A 22,300-nucleotide genomic window follows, 5' to 3' on the forward strand; every position below is an offset into this window, starting at 1 on the left:
TCACATCATCCCATGACCACAATATTCTACACTTTCAGTGTACACACCAGGAGCCTCTCACATTATTGTATGCCTGGTGGCTTTCTGGACAACACTGAGCTGATGTAGAATCATTACCCAACCCTTTACTGTAGCACATATTTCTACATTTAATTCCGATACAGATGATTGGTTGTGAATATGATCAACTCTGACTTTATCATTTTTTTGCAGTGCATTGTTTGTCAGTTAATCTATCGCAGTGACTTGGAGAAGAAACCCTCGGTAGCAGTCAATGAAAGGGGGAAAATATTGATATATGTGAGAGGAAGAAGAATTGGTTCATAAAATGGTAGCTTAAAAAGACAGGAGGGTAGAGAAACTATCCAGTATAGCTGATGTTTGACACACAAATTTGCTCGAACCAAGAGATTTTCCACATAGACCACTAGGTTTTGATGCTGGGGGTCCAGATCAGGTATGAGGAGGCTCAGGAGGTTGATTAGCTATCTGATAATTGGAGGGTTGCTAGTTTGATACCTGGTTTCAACACTGTGAACAGTGAAGAAGAAACTAAGGCACTAATTTTTTCCTGATGAGCATCCGATGTCACTAGATTTTTTTTTTTTTGTATGAGTGAGTGATTGGTTTATCTTTTGAAGTTAACATAGAACCTGCACCAAGAGTGAATCCTTTAGATAAAAGTTCAATAGCATAAATGTGAACAGGAGTTAAAGTTAAAGTTATGCAAACACGTAAAGATCTCGAACGTTTTGCAAATCCCCTTCAACTGAGACAACCAGCAGTCAATCAGCTTAGCTGTAGACTAGCATAGCGACTGGCTGCTGGGGGCATCACGGAACATGTTACACCTCTTCAATCCTGGAGGAACAGTCATCTGATAAAGCAAACAGTTTTAGCTCTGGTTTAATCCCTTTCAACTGCAAATAAAAAACATTAAATAGATATATAGTTATTTACTGTAGCTGCTCGGTGTGCACTTCTCCTCACTCGAAACTTGTCTGACTTAGTTTCTCCCATTTTGTGCTGAAGAAGTAACGTTTAGTCAAGATACCCTCACAGGACCGTTTGACTGATTGAATCAGTCCTTTATGTCTCGGTCTTGTTTGTACTCCTGCAGCCTTCTAGTGTCTGTTGCTATATTGGCCGAGGGACCTGGGGGGGGGCCAGTGTGTGATGGGGGATCTGTAATGAAAATGGACAGGAGGAATAATCACACTTTGGATCAAATGAAAAACAAATTAGGATGTGAGTGTTCTTGACTGCTGCTGGTCAGCTGTGTGAGATATCCCCATGATAACGGCCTGTTGGCTTGGCTCACCCTTGGGTTTCTGCTGCTTTCATGTGCAAGCAGAAATGTTTTATTGATATTCTGTTTGCATTATATATTTATGCACACAGACTCTTCCTGCCCCCGCGATGTGACTTACACTGAAAATAAAACACAAATATTTGCTCATGACAACAAAAATGATGTGTTTTTGTTTCCTTTGTTTGTTCCATGCAGTCGTATTAGTTAGAAATGATTTACTCCCGTAGAGGGAATTGGTGAACTGTTACAAGAAGAAAGCACACACAAGGCAGTTGATCTCATAAAAAAAACCTTGTGCAATCTAATATATATATATATGGTATATAAATAGATTTCCGTAGGCAGTATTGAAGACAGTTTATCTCACATGCTGAGACCACAAATACAGACAACAATGAGCCCTACCACTATTTCCCACACAATTGCACAAATTCAGGCCTGTCACGTGTTTTTATGAGAGAAATCCATTGAGGCTCATGTCCAAAGAATTCCCTCTGCAAGCCAGCGGGCAGAGATAACAATGAGACAGAGCCTCTTCAAGTAAGTTAATATTTCACTATATGTCACACCGCAGTTGACTTACAAAGTCTGATCAGTGTTTTCATCCCCTGATGAGTCCATCTGCCAGTTGTCCTGAACAATGTCATATCCACATGAGTAGGATAGTCCTTTGAATTATGTCTCCACAATGTGTGAATAGCTCTCACCCATATTTCAAAAAGTCTCGCTTGATGGCTGCAGCACTGGGTGTCAGAATGAGTGACGATGTCACACATTCAGAAGCGAGATCCCCACAAGATAACCCTGATTATCTTTTATCATCCAGGCAATCGAACATCTGCCATATGAATATTAATGACAGCCTGAGTGAGTTCCATAGTAAAGACATTGTCACGTGTGTAATTACCAGCGCCGTTTCTATTATTTCTGCTGGTATGACATTGACTCTAAATTGCTAGATTGTAACATCAAAATGAGTCATCATTCTACTCACAGACTGCTTGATTTCTTCATGCTGTGACAATTACACATTACTGGCAGATCTTACCACAAATACAGTAGAATCATTAACGGACATAATGCTAAACTCAGTGATATAATGAGAACAACATATTGGAAACTGATGAGGAGAAAATTAACTATAACACGCATGTAAGGAAAAGGTTGAGAGAGAGAGCGAGAACGAGTTGCCTGGTGCAACATTGCAACATTGGATATGCATAGAAAGCTTCCACAAGGGAAAAGTCCAACACAGTCCATCTAGGAAGGTTACTTTCATCAGCTGAATACTAATGAGGGTCATGTGTTTGTACAATTTCTCTGATTACACATAAAACTGTCCAAGTCCTGTCTGAGTACAACAAACTCAGAGAGAGATTCTATCAGATAGAGCGAGTGGATTAACGCGTTTGTGTTTAAGTATTTATTTAATTTTTTTTTATTAAAAACAAAACAGAACCCTTACTCACATATTTTAAAGCACTGGCGTTATGGGCCACCAAACCCAGAACTACATTTTCGTTGGCCCAACTAAAATCCCAGGGAAACAGCCTTTAACAGAGTAAATTATGTCTCAATCTGACATTTGTTTGTCTCTCTGCAAGTGAATTTTCAGTTGATGTATCTGGTGCGCAGTGACGTTTTGGTGGCTAGGAAACCAAAAAAAATAAAAATAGAAACTTGGAGAAGCATAACCAATCATCCATTGCTGATGACGTACATTACTCACAGAAATAGTCATTTCCAAAGTACTTAGCAACAGGGAGTCTGTAGGTACCTTTCATCAGCACAGCTCTGACAAAGTGCCTTTAGACTCAAAATCCTCCATGTGCTGTTTGAAAACGTTCCTTCACCATCAAAACACACGCAGAGAGGAAAATATTGTTTGAAAGAATCCGTCCAGAAAAGTTACAGACTTGATATCTACTCTGTGCACCTGTATTAAGCAGCTCAAGGTGACACAACAGTAGCTTTTCTTTTTAAATCTTAGTAATGTATATATATGTATATATATATATATATATATATATATATATATATATATATATATATATATATATATATATAAAATGTATCTTTAGCCATTTTCTGTGAGATGTAGTTATTTAAAGGAACACACCAACTTCTTTTGGAAATGCTCTTATTTTTCATCCTCCCCAGAGACACACAAGAAGATGGATACCCTTCTCTCCTCAGTGCATGAAGGGTGTTGAGATCCACAGAGACTGCTAATTAGCTTAGCATAATGAATGGTAGCGAGTGGGCTGTGTAGCATACATTTGTCATGCCCACTCAGCTTCCAAAAATTTCTTGTTCTGCCTTTATTTATTCTGGTTCTCTTTTAAAAACCGGTGATGGTTGGTAGTGGCCGTTGCTCTTCTAGTCATCAAGAAAGGTTTTGTTTTTGTTGAAGTGCCCTGTCAAATCACTGCACCCAGTCAGGAAACAAGCTCTCTGGTATGTCTGATTCTAAAATTAGGATATCTTGCAAATTAAAAAAAAAAAAGTTATTTCATGGCAAATGCAGGAAAACACCATTCCGGAGAAAAGTGTGTGGAGTGGGAACACCAGCAGCTACTCATTGTGCTGCACCAGCAAGCAGTCAGCAAGTCCCTCCTGCACTCACAGAAGGAGAGAGTCAATTTTCCCCTCTGGCTCTGGGGAGGATGGACGATAACCATATTTCCCTAAAGGCTAGCATGTTCCTCTGAGCTGTATATGATAATGGTCATGTGACCTCTGAACCTGCAGGCTCATCGAAACATCTCAGGCAATGAGTTGCTAAACCACTAAACAGACAGAGAAGAAAGCACTGAGAGTGATGGAATGGAGTCAAACACAGAGACCATTCCATACACACAAAAACAAAGACAATTAACCTTTAACAAAATTCTGTTACAGTGTTTCATTTTCCTGTGAAGACCATTCAACACGGAGGTGCCAGGTGCAAAATGTTGACTCATAAACCATCAGTGGTGCTTTTAGTTTCCCTTCTTAACACAGCAACATATGCTGATGTGGCTGCCTATTACTATTCTCACAATGTTCCCCCTCTTGATGTTTTATTAGCATCTAATAAATGACAAAGTGATGGACGGTAGGACATGAAATGTCATTAAAGAAAACACATTTCTCCCAAGAGGCCAGTTGGTAAAATGAATTCAGACTGGGGTGTGTGATGTTTCAATGGGAGAGTAGGACTATTTGCAAAAGGCAAGAATGGTGTTGTAGAGGTGTTCTAAAAGCCATGAAAGCAGTTTTGATGGAATTTAACCAGCTTAAATTGTCTCCAGCAATTTGATACACTGTCTTACAGCCATGCAATTTTATTAAACACACACACACACACACACACAAACACACACACACACACACACACACACGGATACCCAATTTTCTCTCACCCTCCTTTGAACAGACTTCAGTATCAACTGAAAACATGTGGGGCCACATTCCCTCATACACAGAGAAAGCAAAGAGGTTCATCCTTGGCAGCCATACAATTGCTACAGCGCCAATGTAGAGCCTGTTGCCATGGGTTACACTTAAATCATGGCCATCGCACTTCGGATTTGAAAGACAAAGAGATCACGGGATTTTTGATGATAAAGAATATTGATCTGATGGGAAATTGACATGAGACAGAGTGAATATAACAGAGTGAGTGTAACGGAAGGTGAACTGTGAAAGAAAGGCAAAGAATGTAAAGGCGGAATGCGGTTGAAACCTTGCATTATCCAAACTCCCCTCAATCTCCCTTTCATTAGACCACAAAGGTTTACGACTCTCTTGTGCACCTCTATAATGTGAGTTTATCTGTGCACACATTATGTGCATGCACACATTCACTGGTGCATGTTTGGCATTGAATTAGAAGCACTCCATCTTGAACAGGGGACGACTTATGCGCTAATCACCAGAGTTTCAATTAAACCAGATTACTTTCCAAAAGCAAGGATGCATGACAGCTCAGTATTAATTGACTAGCGATTGAGTGAATGAGTGCGTAAAGGAGGGAGGGGGTGAGGGAGTGGCTGTTCCATCTTCTGTTTACTTCTCCTGACTTCTCTTCACTGAGCAGCAGTGTTTTTGTCAGGCAAAGCCGCTCTATAACAAAACATCCCTCGTTACAAGCTGCACCAGTGTTGCATAATTGTACTCTTTGATTGTCATGTTGATGAATGAAAGCAGGTTTTACCTCAGTTTCAAATGTTAATTTAAAGTTTCACTCAGAGATTCCTTTAAATGTTTGTTTATCCTGTTTGAGAGGGATGTTGCAGCACTGCAGTGAAACCAGCAGCAAAAGAAAGACGACGAGCTGACAGATCTCGTTTGTTAAAGACGCAGCGGCCGATCCTGAAAACGTAAAGTGTCATCTTATTCGTCTGTTTGCCAGAATGTTGTCCGGCTTCTACCTCAGTGAGGACAAAAGAATCGGTCGTCAGGACCTGCAGCTGATTGGATGACACAGTCATTCCTCTCACTCTGATGCAAATATCCCCTTCATGCAAGATATATGCTCATGTATAACAGCACATGTCCATCATTTATATATAATTTTTGAATTTGTGTCTTATGTCTTTTTGCTTGATTGCAGATCCGCCAGCACTTTTATCTGAGTCTAATTTCTTGTAGTTCTTTGAATTTACTTCCTGCAGTGCAGGAATGTCTTCACTTATACAACACCATACAGAAACTCGGCATAATCTCGTTTGGCAAAAGGACATTCATTCAAATCAAAATAAGATGCGCTTTAGTCCTGTAGCTTTAATCCAGGTTTACCATCTTTATTAATCAAAAAACAAAAACAACAACTTTACAGTAAAGCTCCAAAGATTCATGTGAAACCTTCCCACTCTCTTTGCCCTTCACCGGGCTGCACCACAGCAGGATGATTCCTTCACGCTCCGCTCCTGAGCCAATAATTCAGCTATCAAGATTTATGTTCAGCTCCAAAACTGCAGAATTCAATATCCTCCAATGTTTGAGTTTCTAGTCAAAGTATACAATCCCCTTAAAAGACAGGGGTTGCTAAACTTTTCATCTCAGGACCCCCAGCCCCACTTCCCTCGAGCTGGTTGAAGAAACAAACATTGTACGCTCACAATAATCCATCCCAACAGCTACATTTTAATTGATTTAAAATTGAACTGCTCTTTCATTTAGTTGTTAAGTGCAGTTTTTGAGAGGTAGGTAAGGAATTAGGATGAAGGAGGATTTCAGGAACCGCTTATATAAAACAAAATCACCTACATATAGTATCTGAAATAGTGTGATAAATCATATCATATCTAATTAAGGAGGGAAATGTTGATTAAGTAAATTAAGTTGCAATACACTCCATAAATCTCACGAATAGGAAGAGAATCCTGGCTCTGAGAGGGGCAGTCTCGAGTCATTACATCAGCATCTGATAAAGTGATGTAGTCATAACTAAAAGATGGTTAAAGCCACTGCTGGGGAAGAATACAGCTGACATTAATCATCTAACTGCTGTGCGAAGGTCATTCAACTCTTGCGGAGCCAAGGGTTGTAATTGGTTAAAGTAACAACCAAAATGAGAGGATTTTTTTTTTTTTTTTTTTAACGATGCTGGGATAGAATCCACAGCAGTCATTGTCCTTATTTTTGGCTTTAGAGACCTGCTCTGATCAATGCTAGCACTTAAAAATGAGCATCGACCAGCGAGGCAGTGATGGCAAGAGTAGACGAGTCTGGGTGTTGATGGGTAATTAATCACCAGCACAGATGAGATGAGACAAAGTTCCACTGCAGTGATCCAGCGGCGCTGATGAGGAGGGAGGGGAGGCGAAGAGACACCAGGGTGGCAGCAGAGAGAAGGTTACTGAGATAAAGTGCAGCGGGGTGGAAAAGTTTGATCGTGTCCCTTTCCAAGCACGGGGCCAGAGACCCGGCCCCTTAGACAGGGAGGGCTGCGTGGCAAAGCTGCTCGGGACGTGCGGCCTGCTGCTCCTCATCACCCCTCAGGCTTCTGTGTTCTGATGACTTCGCAGGCGAAATGTTTACCATTCACTGGAAATTACAAATAATTTAGTCAGCACTGTGTTTGTGTGGATGCAGATTGTAGAGTCAAAATATTCTAGAAGACCCTGTAACATCCGTACGTTTTCAGTTGATATCCAGCAGGTCACAGTGTCTGTCTCCCAAGCAACACAGTATAATCGCTCCTGTGTCTTCTGGGTCAACTACAAAGACTCCTTCTGATTGGATGTGGCCAGAACACCTTCAGCAGGGGACCGTTAGGTGCCTGGACCACCTCAGTCGACCCCTCTGGGTACGAGGGAGCAGTGGCTCTACTCTGAGCTCCCAACCTCCTCCCCCTCTCTCCGGAGTGGAGCCCCCACCCCCCCCCCCCCCCCCCCCAGCCACGCTACAGGGGAAACTCAACTCTTTCTTTTAGTCACCATCGGAGGCTTGTGACTGTAGGTGAGGGAACACAAATCAGCTGGTAAATTGAGAGCTTTGCACCAGAATGTCAACTGTCTTGAGCACTCAGTCACACAGTCACGGTGAACAATTTAGATGACTTCAGGGATTATGTTTCATTCTTTTTCACATTCAAATCACAACTTCGCAGTGCAGTCTTGGGTCTCGCAAGGACAATTTTCAAGTTCAACTTCATATGCGGAAGGTGACAGGTTTTGTAAGAAGACTCTAGAAATGTATGATTTCACTTTTTCCTATGTTCAAATATTAAAGGGCTGAGTAAAAACCCCAATAGATTGAAATTCTAAAATGCAAAGGAAGTGGAATCACGTTTCACGCCCCCACAGTGTGCTTGGGGGTGTGAGGGTTCATCTCTCCCCAAGCAAGATACTGTCAGGGGCCAAAGGTTCTCCATGGTTGAGGTATGAGGTCGCTGAGTGCTTTCTCATTAAAACACTGATTAGAACCAATTAAGAGAAAAAGCATGGTCTTCACTTCCAGTGATTTTGAGCACAAGACACTGACATCTCACCCAAACCTGATCTCACTGCGGGAAGAAAACCTTCCTGTCATTTCAGACAAGGAGGTAACTGATACAGACTGAGGGGGGCGGCGTAGCTCAGAGGTAGAGTGGCCATCGAGCAACTGAAGGGTTGCTGGTTCGATCTCCACTTCCCCCGGTGACAATGTCCAAGAATCTGTGGGCAAGATACTGAACCCCTAATTGCTCCTGATGGCCCTGCGACGGGCTGGTGACCCATTCAGGGTGAACCCCGCCTCTCGCCCAATGTCAGCTGGGATAGCCCCCCCCCCCCCACACACACACGCAACCCTTAACAGATAAGCAGTATAGAAAATGAATGGATGGGTGATATAGACTGTATTAATGTAATTTGGTGGAGACTGTTGTCAGCAGGCTTCTAGAAAACAGACAAACTGTCATTTTAGCAGATTTTCCATCCCTAAAGAGAAATGTTTGACCTCCTTAAAGAAGAATATTTGACAACAAAGGACGGCTGGAGTATATTCAACTTGAACTGGAGTGCACTGTCAAAAAGAAGCAAATTTCTGCTGATTCCTCCCCGTCCTCCTGCCTCTCTCCCTCTCTCCTAACCAGATTGTTCTTATTTCAAGGTCTAACTTTATAGGACAGTGTTGAATAAAACATGACACTCCACACAGCTGTGTTGCCACCGATGTACTCTCTATACAGTTTGCTGTCTATTAATGCAGACTTTAATTTTGCTCTCTTGCGTACCAAGAGGTCACCACCACCACCAGCTCCGCCAGAACTTGACTAAGAGGAAGATCATAAGAATAATTAATGCTTCCTTTGAAGAAAAAGGGTAGAGATCTCCAACTAATCTAATACAAGAGCCACAGCCGCTGTTTTTATTTGATCTCATGTGTTATATAGGTGGTACATGAAGATTAAGTTTGCCTAACATTTCAAAAGACTGTGTGAAAACACATTAAAATGTGCTGAGACTGTCAGTGGGAATTAACGCAAGCCTTTTTTTAATTTCCTCTGAATTTGAGCTGTTAGTGCCCATTAAGATCCCCCTTAAACCTGCCAAAAATCCCTTTTTTTAAAAGATAAATGATTAACTGCAAACCACTGTCATTCAGAATCACATGCAATATTAAACAGCTGTGATGAATAAATGTAACATTTAGACAGACTAACACGAAACAGCTGCTGAAAATGTGCATGAGTGCTGATGACAAGATTTTAAGGCAGATAGAAGAGATCATCTTCCGGGATGAAGCGGCCTGTCAAAGACTGTTTCATCTTAGCAGAGGGCTTATTGAAGTGAACTTACCTGGAGGAAATTAAAGACAAAAGTTTCACAGACGCATGGTTCCACATTGAGCCTGGCTTAGTGAGACATTAAACCGGCGTTGATGGGAGCAGCGCTGACCTTTCAAGCCGTTCAGTTGCTACGTTGTTAAAGTTCAGATCAGACATGGTTTCCCACCTCGCTGGTAAAAAAAACAAACAAACAAAAAAAAAAACAGCCTGTTTGCATCATCAGAGCCAAATAATGGCATTTTGCTGCAACCCTTGACATCTGATACCAACAAAGACTGTTGGTATTTGAGGCTCAATGCTTTCAGCTAACGGCAGGTGAAGCCAATTTATGTTTCCTTAAACCTAACCAGACCTCCTCCATGGCGCTGATGGATTGTGGAACATAACTAACACATCGAGACGAGGACGTTCGTCCAGGACCCAGCCGACGAAGCTGCTCAACAAACCTCTGCATACGTTTGTTAGGATCGTGAATCCTCAACTCGTTGCGTGTCCTGTCATCGTTTTGTGGTCTGTACTACAACGTCTACTGCATGTCTGTCCGTCCTGGGTGACGGTCCCCTCCTCTGTGACGCTCCGTGAGGTTTCTGCCTTTTTGCCGTTTTAGTTTTTCTTCACCCTCATTGCGGGTCTAAGGAGAGAGGATGTTGCATTTGGTGCTTGTTTGTGATTTGGGGCATTTTGAATAATATTTGATTGATTGAACCTTTACAAAATAGAGAAATAGTTGTAAATATTTAAGATTTTGCTGTATTTTGGAAGCAAACACATTAAATATATGCAGTCAGCAGCAGCTCTGAATTGGTTGGTGACTAGAAACTGTTGCATGTGTCTGGAGAGCACACTTTAACCATAGGTGATTACTAATGTCCTAGGCTTACATACATAATAATGTGATTTCTTTCAGATATTTTCCGACCACTGTTTGCTCTGATTTTAGTTCTACTGTATGCAACAAATTTGATTTAGTTTTTGCAATATGTCACATGCGTCTTTAGAATCTGCTAGAAGTCGACATGATTTGACTTTGTCCATGCAAGCAAAAGCCTCATTCAGAAACGAAACTTCAGTTTATGTATGACAGCTATGGTGGTGTTTCTGTTTGATTTTATCGATAAGATTTAGTCCTTTTTAACTGAATGAATATGCAGAAGTTATGATGATGATGATGAAACATGATTATATCCAATAACTTATTGAAGTGTTGCTCTAATTGCTGTTAAAACAAGAAAGCATGTTCCTGTCGTCACACGTTGTGTGTCCAGGTTTTTTGGAAGTTCCGTCATCATCGTAAAGATTGAAACGGCATCTCTCTGCCAGTGTTCAGGGCAGTTTTGCTTTTTATGTGTCTCCACGGTACGCTCGCTAATGGGCACGCTTAATGCTTCTCTTCTTAATAGTTTCGTTGTTGCCCAAACATAGAGGAGCTGAATGGACACGTTGTGGTCGCACCTCCTCTAATGAGCAGCAGTTTAGCCGTTGCACCAACTAGAGCAGAACAGGGAAAATTAACAAAACACATTTTGTTTTGCTGTTGCTCCGTTGAATGCCAAATCTTTGTGTTTCCAGGGCTGATAGTAGAGCCTCGGGGAGATGAAAGAGCACCACCAGCACATTTGTGTGAGTAGATATGAAGCACTTTCCTGAGAATGTGTAAGAAAGGGAGGCGAAAGAAAACACAGCCTGAGGCAACTCTGAGGAAGGGCTTCATTTGTCCTTGCTGGAATGTCACGGCATATGAGGGACGGTGAGGCTGCTGTTTTCCAATCAGCTGCTGGCAACTGTTGATCACAAAGCTGACACGAAAATGTCCCCCGTTTCTAGCACTCCTGAAGGCTTCGTGATAATTAACACTGCAAGGTTACACCAGAAATATCCAGATTATGCATGAAAGTTTAATCAATGTGCAAACACAGTAGGATTCCAACATTGCTGCTTATATGTTTCTCTCAAGAGATGAACAGTATACGTGCTTGAGTACATCTTCAGATAATATTCAAGTGAGTGTATGCTGCAATTTTGCTGCCCAACCAGCTGCAACTAAATGATTACTAACTGCATCTTCTGCCTGGACACACTCACAAGACGAGAGCGCCTGGGGGGAAGCAGGAGAGTGAAAACACACCAAGGTTTACTCAATTTATCAGCAGTCAGGTAATCCAACTGGCAGTGGAATAAGAAGATTAGCAATACACACCAATGGGAGGGAACTCACAAGGAGGAGTTCATCCGTGAGAACCGGGACAGGCTCTGCATCTGCATCGGAGACACAGAGTGTGTTCAAGAGCAACTGGAAATTGGGAAAGTTGGAAACCTCCACACTGTGACCATGTAGACTATCTGTCTAGGACAGGAGCGAGTGTGACGCCACTCAACATGGCTGCATTAATGAAACTAGATAGGACATCAAGGCTGGACAATTAATCACGTTTTATTTCCAGTTAACAATTTTGGTAATCAACAATTATTAAAACAAGATTGCTGAAATAAAGTGATGAATTGCATGTTGGAATTAGATGATGATAAATTGTACCACGTTACATTTTGCTATGGTGCTCTCCTTTTGAAATAAATCATGTGCACCCCTTTCCTTTCCCGCCGCATCCCTCACTAAAGGCCTGCTGTGTGTCGATAGCACGTCAGCATCGCAAAATCACAAGCTCTCCAGTTTTTTTTACATTTTACAACTCTATTCTTAATGACATTTCAAGGAAATCCTGTTATCAGAGTCTGATGAATTCATGAGGCTCTCAACAATTCACCAGCTTGAATCCCTGTGCTACTTGTATGATTATTGGATGTCCTTACGGTTGCAGTTTGTGGCGTGCGTGGGTGAGAAGCTGGAGGAGGATGAGAGTCCTGGTTTCTGCTCCAGCATCTCCTGAGAAAAACTGAGAAAAAGTCAAAGGTGCACAATTATCTGGAGAGCTAAAGAGCAACTCACACCATAAAGCATCGCAGATGATATTTCAGACCCAGCGTTGTTTTATACGACCGGTTGACCGTTTCATTGTCCTTAGCTAACTCGAAACTGATGTCAGTTCTCATGTAATATGCAAACACCAAAACAAACAACAAACAAAACCATGTTGTTGCAGCCAAGTTCTTCTAAAACCTTTGCTAAATCTGTGAAATGTAAAATGGTCCACAGTGAGTGATGCAGGATTGCATTTCGATGATAACATCGCGCTGACGCACTTCAGGATTGTAGGATTTCTGCGTGAGTTTGCCGATGGAACTGTTTTTCTTTCAACTTCTTTAAACGGTTCTGAGCTGGAGACTTGTTCAGGAGCAGATACCATCACAACCCGCTCACACCTGTAGTCGCCGTCCTCAAATGGTTATGATATGTTGGCTGATATTCAACTATGTAATGCCATATTAGCCTTCTGTTTAGCTACAATAACTTTAATAATAACTAACCTAACTGCCAATCGTGTTGACGCCCTGAGCTTGGTTCCATCACTGAGGTTATGGGTCGTGTCCGTCAGTTTCTGGATTGTGACAGCAGAATCCCAGCACATTCACTCAGGGTGACCGTGTTGCATGTTTGCTGTTATGTGACTGCTCTGAACTAGAAAGTGGGACGTTCCCAAATGGGAAGTTTCCAGGCGCCAGAACTCACAATTAATGCAGTCTGATGGAAAGGTGGCACTTAAGGAGAGCAGGGATTTCTGTTGTTCTCAATTAATTTCCTTGACACATTTGAGGTTGCACTGTGATCGTGCCAATAAAATATCCTTCCTGTTGTTCTTTTCTTGCTCTAACTAGCCGGCAGATTTCTCTTATTGTTCACCAGTGTTCATCTGTGTTGCAGGCAAATGTATGTTGACTTCCCAGCTGTAGCATTTGTCATCAGTTCCATCGGTTTATTGGTGCTCAATTACCTCTAAGATGCTCCACACGCAAATCCCGGATCATAACTGGCTGCAATTAGATATAATGAAACAGAATTTGGAACACGTTAGTGGATAATTATCCATTAAAAAAATACAGATGTGGAAAGTTATTCATCATTTCAAAGAAAGGCAAAAACAATCCTCCCTTTAACACACCTTCCTCAACAGGCACATTTTGTTGTGAGATGTTACACGGAAGACAGTGAGACCACAGGGTTCCGAAAACAGATTTGTCATAGCTGAGGAGGTGTTACAGTTGCCGGATGACACATTAAGAGACATTAAAAATTCATTCACAGGAAATCATACTGTAAATCATTATTATGATTCCTGCATATTTAATGAAGCCATAAGCAGTAAAACCCAGGGCCAGAGATGCACCTTCAGCTTTGTATGCTAATGAATGCACGTAACTGTAACCTGAAAGCAACATCTTTCATGAAGCCCCTCAGATGGATGAGTGGATCTAAATGAAAATGATTGGATGAACAAACCTACCTGTTCCCATGTGTGCATCCTTCTCTCTGTTGTGCAAACAGTCCGCTGCGGCTAACAAGCCCCCCGCATCAGTCAAAATGGACTTAGGCGAGCAAACTGAAGAGCAGGGTTGACGTCTTATAAGCAATTACTTGAAAATAACCTTCTTAAAGGTTGAACACAATGGAGAAGTTCTTCTTTCTGAGCACCACAGGAAAAAAAATAGCAGAGCAGGGTAAAAAAACAGTGACGCTGATGCATTGAAACTGTGCACCCAATTAAAGGCAACACGCAAACATGCTATTCTCCACATTTAATATCAAATTTGTTAGAAACAACTGTAATTTTCTCCATATTTCATAGAGCTGTGATAGCTCATGTCTGTCATTATTTGCAGGTCTTTGCAGCCAGTTTGTTGAGCAAGCTTGATTCCTAATGAGCCCAGGGATTCGTGCCCAGTGACCTTATGTCGTGGGAGGCACGGACACTCAAGATTTTTAATTTTGACCTGTTGTATGCTTGAAGCAGCCAAACTAACTTTGCAAATCAAATGCGATATGTCTCATTCCTGCGACAGAGAGAGGGAGAGAGAGAGAGAGAGCGAGAGGGTCAGATCAGTCCAGCTGGATGGAAAGAGATGTTTTTTTAAACCTCGCAGCTAACATGGACTGACAGAAAAGACCTAATTAGTTTTATATCCCACATTTCTATTGTTGAAACATAGACAAGCTTTTGCGTCAATGCTACAATGACCCGAAAGTGTGTACAATCTTCCATGCCAAAAAACAAAGTTTGGTTTTTATTGGTTTGAGTGCTTCCACAGGGGAGCCAGGCACTAAAACCTGTTGTTAGTTTAGGACACGCATGCTCCATGCTGCTATTTCTTATGCTGCAAGGTAAGGGAATGAATCTGACAGGAGGGGGTGTCCAATTTGGAAGACTTGAGTTATTCTTATGCCATAAACTGTCACTGTTTGGGGGGCAGAACAGAAGAGAAGGAGTGAGGACACAATCCAACATATGCTGGCATCTTATTACTGTTAGTGCTGGTAGACTAACAAAGACTCATCAGCACAAGACATCACAATCAGTGTGCACATGTCTGGAGGCACTAACTGGTCTCTTATGACTGCGCTGCAACATTAGACTTTGAAAATCAGTCAAAACATAAAAAAGGGATGTGCATCATGCATATTTAAAGGAGCAATTTATAAGATTTAGTGACACCTAGAGGCAGATGCAACCCCTTAAATCACCCTTTCTGAGGATACTTCACATATGCTTGCTCATTTATCAAAATCTGGCTTGTCACACCATGGTTAACCAGCATAAAGTACCCCTTCAGAATCAGAATAACTTCATTGACCTGCAGGATAATTACTTTGTTAAGCTACAATGATGCTTAATGCTTTAAAAAAAACTATTAAAAATAATCAATCTGACATGATTTAAGTCCCGGCAGATCTCAGAAAGCACCTCGGCGCTACCACCTCTTCTCCTGATCTTGGGTTTCTTCCTCTCCGTCAGAACCATCTGAAATTCAAAGGTAGTCATGGCCTGCAGCCTGTGAAGTCCTCGACAGCGTTTCCATTCTTTGAATGTGTGTCCACGTAATTTCTGTTGGGATGTCACCTGGTTGGTCCCTGGCCAGTGTTGTTGAAGTGAAAAAGAAAAAAGAAAAAAAAAAGGAATACCAAGATGAAAAAAGAGCAGAAATCTTGCTTGGAGCAGATGCAGATTAAATAGGTTTTAAACATGTAAGACAAAATAAAAAGATGAGCAAACCATTGCTCCAAAAATCAAATTTTTTTGCCACTTCAAAGAGTAATAAGCCCATAATTCCCAAACTGGGGTATTTGCAGCTCCAAGGGTCCACACAGCTCCATCAGAGGGGTAAAAAAAAACCTGTAGTATCCTCTCAAAATCCTACAACAACATGTTTTATGCCTTTGCCTTTTTACCCGTCCCTTCTCTTCCTCTGCTCTCACCCTGACCCAGCTCACTCCCCACACCTATAGGCACCAAATACGAACCAATCGGAGGAGGAGTAGGATGACGGGCAGGTGCTCTGAGGATGAGGAGAATAATCATATCCTCCTGAATCAGAGGAGGTCCACAGTAGGAGGTGGGAGGCTTTTCAAGACTTATGGGGAAAAAGTTGGGAACCTCTGCTCAAAGCTCATTAAAACAGCATTTTAGAAGTTTTCCGTGATTAAACACAGATGAAAACATACTTCTGAGTACGATAGTCCACTGCTGCCAAAAATTCTCTCTCAATCACACGCACTGGATCTTTAACATTAAATGAGTTTCTAAATCTCAGATCTGTCCTCCCCACGTGATTACACAATGTAATAAGGAGGGAAAATCCAGTTGTGTTCTGATACATTCTCCTTCTCTAATCCCTCACACAGTACATGTTTGCAGTGAAGCAGCCAGCTTCACCTCGCTGTGAACCCATCTCCTATTGGCTTTCCATTCCACTCCTGGCATCAGTCCCTATGCACACACCACAGGACATGAATTCAAATATTGAATTTATATCCCACAACATCAGATTGACTCAGATCCATCACCAAGACTGAGTTTGAATCTGTAAACCTCCTTTCACTAAGATTTGGGCTGCATGTTTTACTGGATGTAAATTAGTCTCTCTCAGAAGATCCTTTGATACCGATCAACAAATCATTTCAGCTCCTCTCTCCTGCTCGATATTGATCCCTTCACTAAGTCTCAGCCCAGGATACAGAAATGTAGCATTAATCTTTCACAAAACATCTCACATCGTAAGTCAGCAGCACCACCAGCATCCTGGAAGTGTTCCTGGCCGACTGTGGTCCCAGTCCTCTTGAAGCCAGGTTCCTGTCACTCTGGATGGTGAATCTTATCCAGGCCAGCTGTACCCCCTCTCCTCTGCTAGGTGCCTCATGGGTCTGACAGAGCAAGAGTGCCAATGCCCATCAGCACCCCACATCAGTCGCTGCATGCCCCAGATTCACACATCATCACCACTTCAGAGGGACAGCCGACCGCTTGTGTGAGTCCGTCTGTGTGCAAGAAATTAACTAAGCGCGGCAATTAAAGATTTCATGAATATAATTATTTGCGCGAAAGAGGCCTGACACAAACAAACCTGATACAATTCAGCTGCCGGAATAATGTCGAGAGATTGGGTTTTTTTTGTGTTGTGAAATGGTGATTTATATCTGCATCTCATACAAATTACAGCCGCTGAATGACACCTCAGCCCATATTGTAAAAGTCCCAGAGAAGTAATTTCTGTCACATGATTCAAGTTTGAATAGCTGCTGAATAGATCTTATCTGCCCTCCAGATGACAATGACGGTCTTCTGCCAGTACACAACAACGACTGATGGACACACAGCAGAAATTCCATTTTTTTAATACAGCTGTATACATTTGTTGCCCCAGGTTCTTCTGGGAGGGAAAAAAAAATAATTATAGCCTGTGATTCATCTGTGATTCAGCAACTGGAACCAAATGAAGGGACTGAAAGCCAATCAAAAAGAAAAAAATAAATAAATAAGCAGCGACGGGAGACTGTTTAAATATTTATTGTCTCCTTTTCTCAAAAAGATCCCTGTTAAGAGTTGATGTCCACAGTGGAGCTTGAAATATAATTCTTGAATGTCATCCTCACTGTTCACGTCTGCTGTTGTGATGTTAAAGGTAGACATCTCCGCTGACAGACCAAAAAAATACTAAAACAATGTATCTATAATTCATCAGGAGAGCTCTTGATAAAATGTTTGAGCCGGTGCATTCGTCACTGATACGATGGGAGGAAGACGAGGAGAGGAAGAGAGTGCTTCGGGGAGCCTCGGGGCTGTGCAGTTGCTAGGCTGGTTTCATTCAGGGACACATAGTTTTGGAGACAATTTTTGCACCTCAAGCAAGATGAGGTAGAATATTAGAATAAATATCTCTTTCTAGTCATGCTTCATGAGTGAGGACCATTATAGTGGACTGTCAATTATGGTGTTTTGAATTGTTCTACCTCCCAGCTTACCACCTCCCTCGCATCAAAGAAATGGACAAGTAGAAAAACGTGACAGTTACTGTAGAACGCATTAATTTCCTGATCGGCCTCTGATGAGTTTGTGGGTAATTGTTGCAATTTGAGAGACGTGTAAGACGTCCTCGGTTATAAACGTGTGAATTCAAAACCTGTTGTCATAGAAATGTGAAATGACCACAACTTCTTAATACCGTATTATGTTTTTGTGGCACGACATCCGCCAGAAATACCAACAGCACCATGGAAACTCTCAGCTGAAGGGTTAGCTGTTGTGCTGAAGACATGACGTCCCTGATTATGCAGCTGCTATAAGCAGCAGTTGACAAAGCTAGATTCCGTTGTTTTTTTTGTCGCTGTTTTTGCCTTTCCCCTCCTTCTTTTCTCCACCACATGTTTCCTCTGTCTCATGTGGAGTCATTGGCTGCTGGGCATGAGAGGATCATACTACTCCTACATGAACAGACACCCAGACTGACCAGAGGACGCGCAAATGCAGGGGACCGCGCACAAACCCTCACCTGACAACACTGCTTATTATGCCTGTACCAACCAAGCCAGAGGAACCAAATCAGTGCCCCCCTTAGTTGATGAGCAATGCAAAAGCCCATTGCAGTACTGGGACACCCAATGCTGGGTGGCAGTTTAGAGAATATTGTCAAAGTTCAGTCAGTTATAATTGGAATACTTTATTCATCTCATACTGGGGAAATTTATAGTAAAAAAAGGAATAAAAAATATAGCGTCAGCCAAGTTAATGCCTAGTGAGGTTTAAGCACAAAAAACTAGTTCAGGACCAAAAGCTTTTATGTATCCACTTTTTTTTAAACTCGTGGAGCAACCAAGCAACTGCAGACAGAAGAGTTCCAATTGTTTTCATTCTTTATGCTAAGCTAAGCTAACTGTGCCCTTTGCCTTCATATCCTCTGCATAGACTTGAGCAGGAATCATCCTGTCAAACTCTCTAATCGAGTTCTTTATTTATCTGGCAGCATATTTGCTATTGAGTTTCAATTCCAGGTTCACGTAAAGCCAAGAAACAGTCCCGCAGGGACAGACAGTAGGAGATAAGTGCATCCTGTTATCAAGGCTGTATACACAGCAGCTCTGCTCAGGTAAATGGAGTAAATGATCTTGTTTGACAGATCTTGGCGGTGGAGCTCAGTGTGACAGTGGAAGTCACACAAGCAGGATGTTGTAAAGCAAAGATAAAACAAGAGGCCAGGTTTATAACCTGTGCTGAGTTATTGTACATGTTGAATAAATAATGCTCAGACCTCCAAAGACAACAGACAATAGTTGGCATTCAGTGTACTGGAGGTGTTTAGGATTCAGTTTTAAGAGTTAGATCTTCTGTACCTGCTTACTTCACATTACTCATGAAATAGTTCTCTTTTTAGTCTCTGATTGTCTGACACAATGAATCTGTTAAAGATGTCATCAGACCCGTCATGTCACTGTCAAAATCTACTGTAGGGTTTCACATTGACATGAAAGTACAAGGCATTTTTTATGCCATAAAGAGCATCATCAAAAAGAGGAATCCTGCCATCAGTCATGGCGTTGAGATGGAGGAGGATGGTAAGAGCCTCACGTCCCCCGTGTCACCCGCGGGTCTGCAGATAGCGAATAAGTCAGTATTTCAGGTGGAGCTGCCCCAGTTAAAAGAAACTGATTGAGGAGAAATGAAATCGTGTCCTTAAAAGGGAGTCGTCTTACATTCATTCGGAAAAATAGTCAGAATCTGGAAGGTCTCCGTTCAGTTTCTGTGCGTCAACTGCAGCTGTGAATTACCGACAACAACCCCCCTTCAGAGTCATAACTCAAGAACGAGTGCTGTCAGACGAGGTAGTATCAGACTGATTGGTTGGTGTGAGCTGCTGAAATAAACTATCAGTGTCAGCCGAAATTTCTGAAACTATAGAGCAGTAGTTCCCAGACATTCAACCCTCTGCTGTGTACTGTACACCCCCCACCCCCCACCCCCCACCTCCACACACACACACACACACACACCCCCCGGGGCATTTGCACTGATGGCAATCGTATCCAATGAAGAAACACCCAGAGAAACACGGCAGATTGTGTAATGGAATGTGTGTGCAGAGTCTACAGCTGTTTCAGTGTCATTCAGCGTGGATGTGTTTTCTGTCCAGTCGAGTACTGTAAATGAAAGTGAGCATTATTGTGTTGTACATGCACAAATGTGTAACGTGTACACACAAAGAGCATGTAGACGAGTGAGACTTTCATCAAAATAAAGACGTTCATCAATTAAATATACAACTTATTATTCATAAATCCCTTTCTTACAAATTTGATGTTCTGTTAGTCTGCCAAGAACATTTGTAGAATAAAGCCTGTTTGAAATATGGTGGTGCAGCATATTTTATTTTGATGAGCTGCATGAAAGCAAAGCCAATAATCATTTTTCCAGCTTCCTGCCTATCTGGAACTCTGAAGTTGTCCTATGTTTGTGATGTACAGTATGTATGAGCAGCCGGCTGGAGCAGCTACAGCAGCGATATCTATTAACTCCCAGCAGGCACGGCGCTCAGTCAGAGCTCACAACTAGGTCAGTAGCTGTTAGCATAATGTAGCACACCTGTAGCTGCAGCACTGGGTGTCAAACAGATAACGGGGAAAGTTGTCTGAGGGAGAGAACATTTAGGTCTTTCAAGGATCCTTCCGTAGAGGGAGGGGTCCTTCCTCACCAGGTCCTCCACAGGCTGGGAGCAAGGGTCCTTTCTGGTATCCGGGGGGGGGGCAGGAGCAGTGTCAAATGAATGTGTATTTGTGAATCTTCAAAAAGGTCCCAAATGTTATCGCACATCCCTAGAAAATTCTTTGTTACTTTGCCAAAGTGTCTGTTGTGGAAATCGGAGAAAAGCTGCATTTGAAATTATTTTTTAAAGCTGTTTGTTCATGATAACAGGTTATCTTCTCATCTTGAGAAAACAAAGCTTGTTATCAGAATACATGTAGCTGTCGGCACCAGGTCTACACACAGAGACACACACACACACACACACACACACACACACACACACACACACACACAATCATTAAAGCTTCCTCATCACTCAGTGGCTTAAGTAAAACTTTTCTTTCCACTCGTAAAATGAAGCTTGAGACTCGTGTTAAAATAATAAGTTAATCATCTTTTGCCTCATTGTCACGACATAACGAGCTTCATGATGACGAGGTTTGATCACAGCGTAACAGAGTTAGAAATAAGACGTTAGCAGTGCGGCCTCTCTCCTGCGTTCTACTTTGATTGAAAACTGAGTGTGCTTTTCACTTTTATCATGTTACATTTAAAACGGAGAACATTAGCGCTCAGCTAAACGGCATTTGCCCCGAAACAGGTTCATTATAAGGTATTATTCCTTTACTGGCACAACCTTTCAAGTTTTTAACGTTTAAAATGTAATATAAATGTAACAATTCTTTTGGAACATTACCATCTTCCCCCCTTTGCCCCGGATCATCGTCTCAAGAGGCATTTACAAGCAAATTATACTGTTTCATTCTGTACTCAAATACAGTGAGAAGTTCAAGTTTAAAACTTTGACTCAAGTCTTTGATGAGAAGTTTCTCTGTGATAAGAGAACTTTGATGAATACGTGTGCCCACTAATGTGGAGCGTTTTTTTTGCCTGTTAAAAATGAACTCGAGCTTCGTCTTTGACGGTCCAGTGTGTCAGGATGAGAACTGTAATCCCTGAAACCAACATTTATTGATATCCTCGTCCACTCACCTCTCTTTGACCCTCTAATATTTCACGTGCAAATGAATAATTTGAGATGGAGAACCACATCCTTGAAAGTGTTTTTGCTAGATTTGAGGGATCCTGGAGCTGAATCCTCTTTGGGCGGAACTGGATTAGATTTGATGATGTCATTGCAACTGATTGTCCGTCGAGCGTTTCATCACGCTGAGAATCACCAGATGTCACGATGACGTCATCGCCAGGCTTCTTCAGTTCTTCCTCAACTTCTCCAGAGCTGAAGAATACTCTTGGATAAGAAGTGAAACGTCTTCTGCACCAAAAAGAAGTCCAGCTGCCTACTCCTCACTCTTAGACGACCATGACCTGGATGACTGAGAACCTTCACCGACATGAATAATAGATTTTTATCATATCATAATGCTCCTGCTTTCCATTAAGTCACTTTCTTTCCAAAAAGTTCTAAAAAGATTTTTTTCAGGTTTGTGTGAAGAAAAGCTTTTAATGTTGAAAGTTTAGCAGCAACGGTAGCAGTGAAAGTAAAGAGACGTGGAGGAGGCAAGTGATTTTCTTTTGATAAAAGCT

The 22,300-nt window shown here is 41.9% G+C and overlaps 1 long non-coding RNA gene across 1 annotated transcript; it reads right to left on the minus strand.

Moving 5' to 3' along the window:
- Nucleotides 1-1,061: 1,061 nt before the first annotated feature.
- LOC147247895 (uncharacterized) lies at nucleotides 1,062-2,493 on the minus strand. The gene is made up of 3 exons (XR_015109340.1): nucleotides 2,307-2,493; nucleotides 1,896-2,150; nucleotides 1,062-1,185 (listed from the first exon to the last, which is right to left on the minus strand). It is a non-coding gene; the product is annotated as an uncharacterized LOC147247895 (long non-coding RNA).
- Between the last annotated feature and the right edge of the window lie 19,807 nt (nucleotides 2,494-22,300).

This window comes from Aulostomus chinensis, chromosome 16 (genome assembly GCF_037954235.1).
Source record: "Aulostomus chinensis isolate RoL2024-O1b breed Wild chromosome 16, RoL_Achi_v1.0, whole genome shotgun sequence".
NCBI lineage: Eukaryota > Metazoa > Chordata > Actinopteri > Syngnathiformes > Aulostomidae > Aulostomus > Aulostomus chinensis.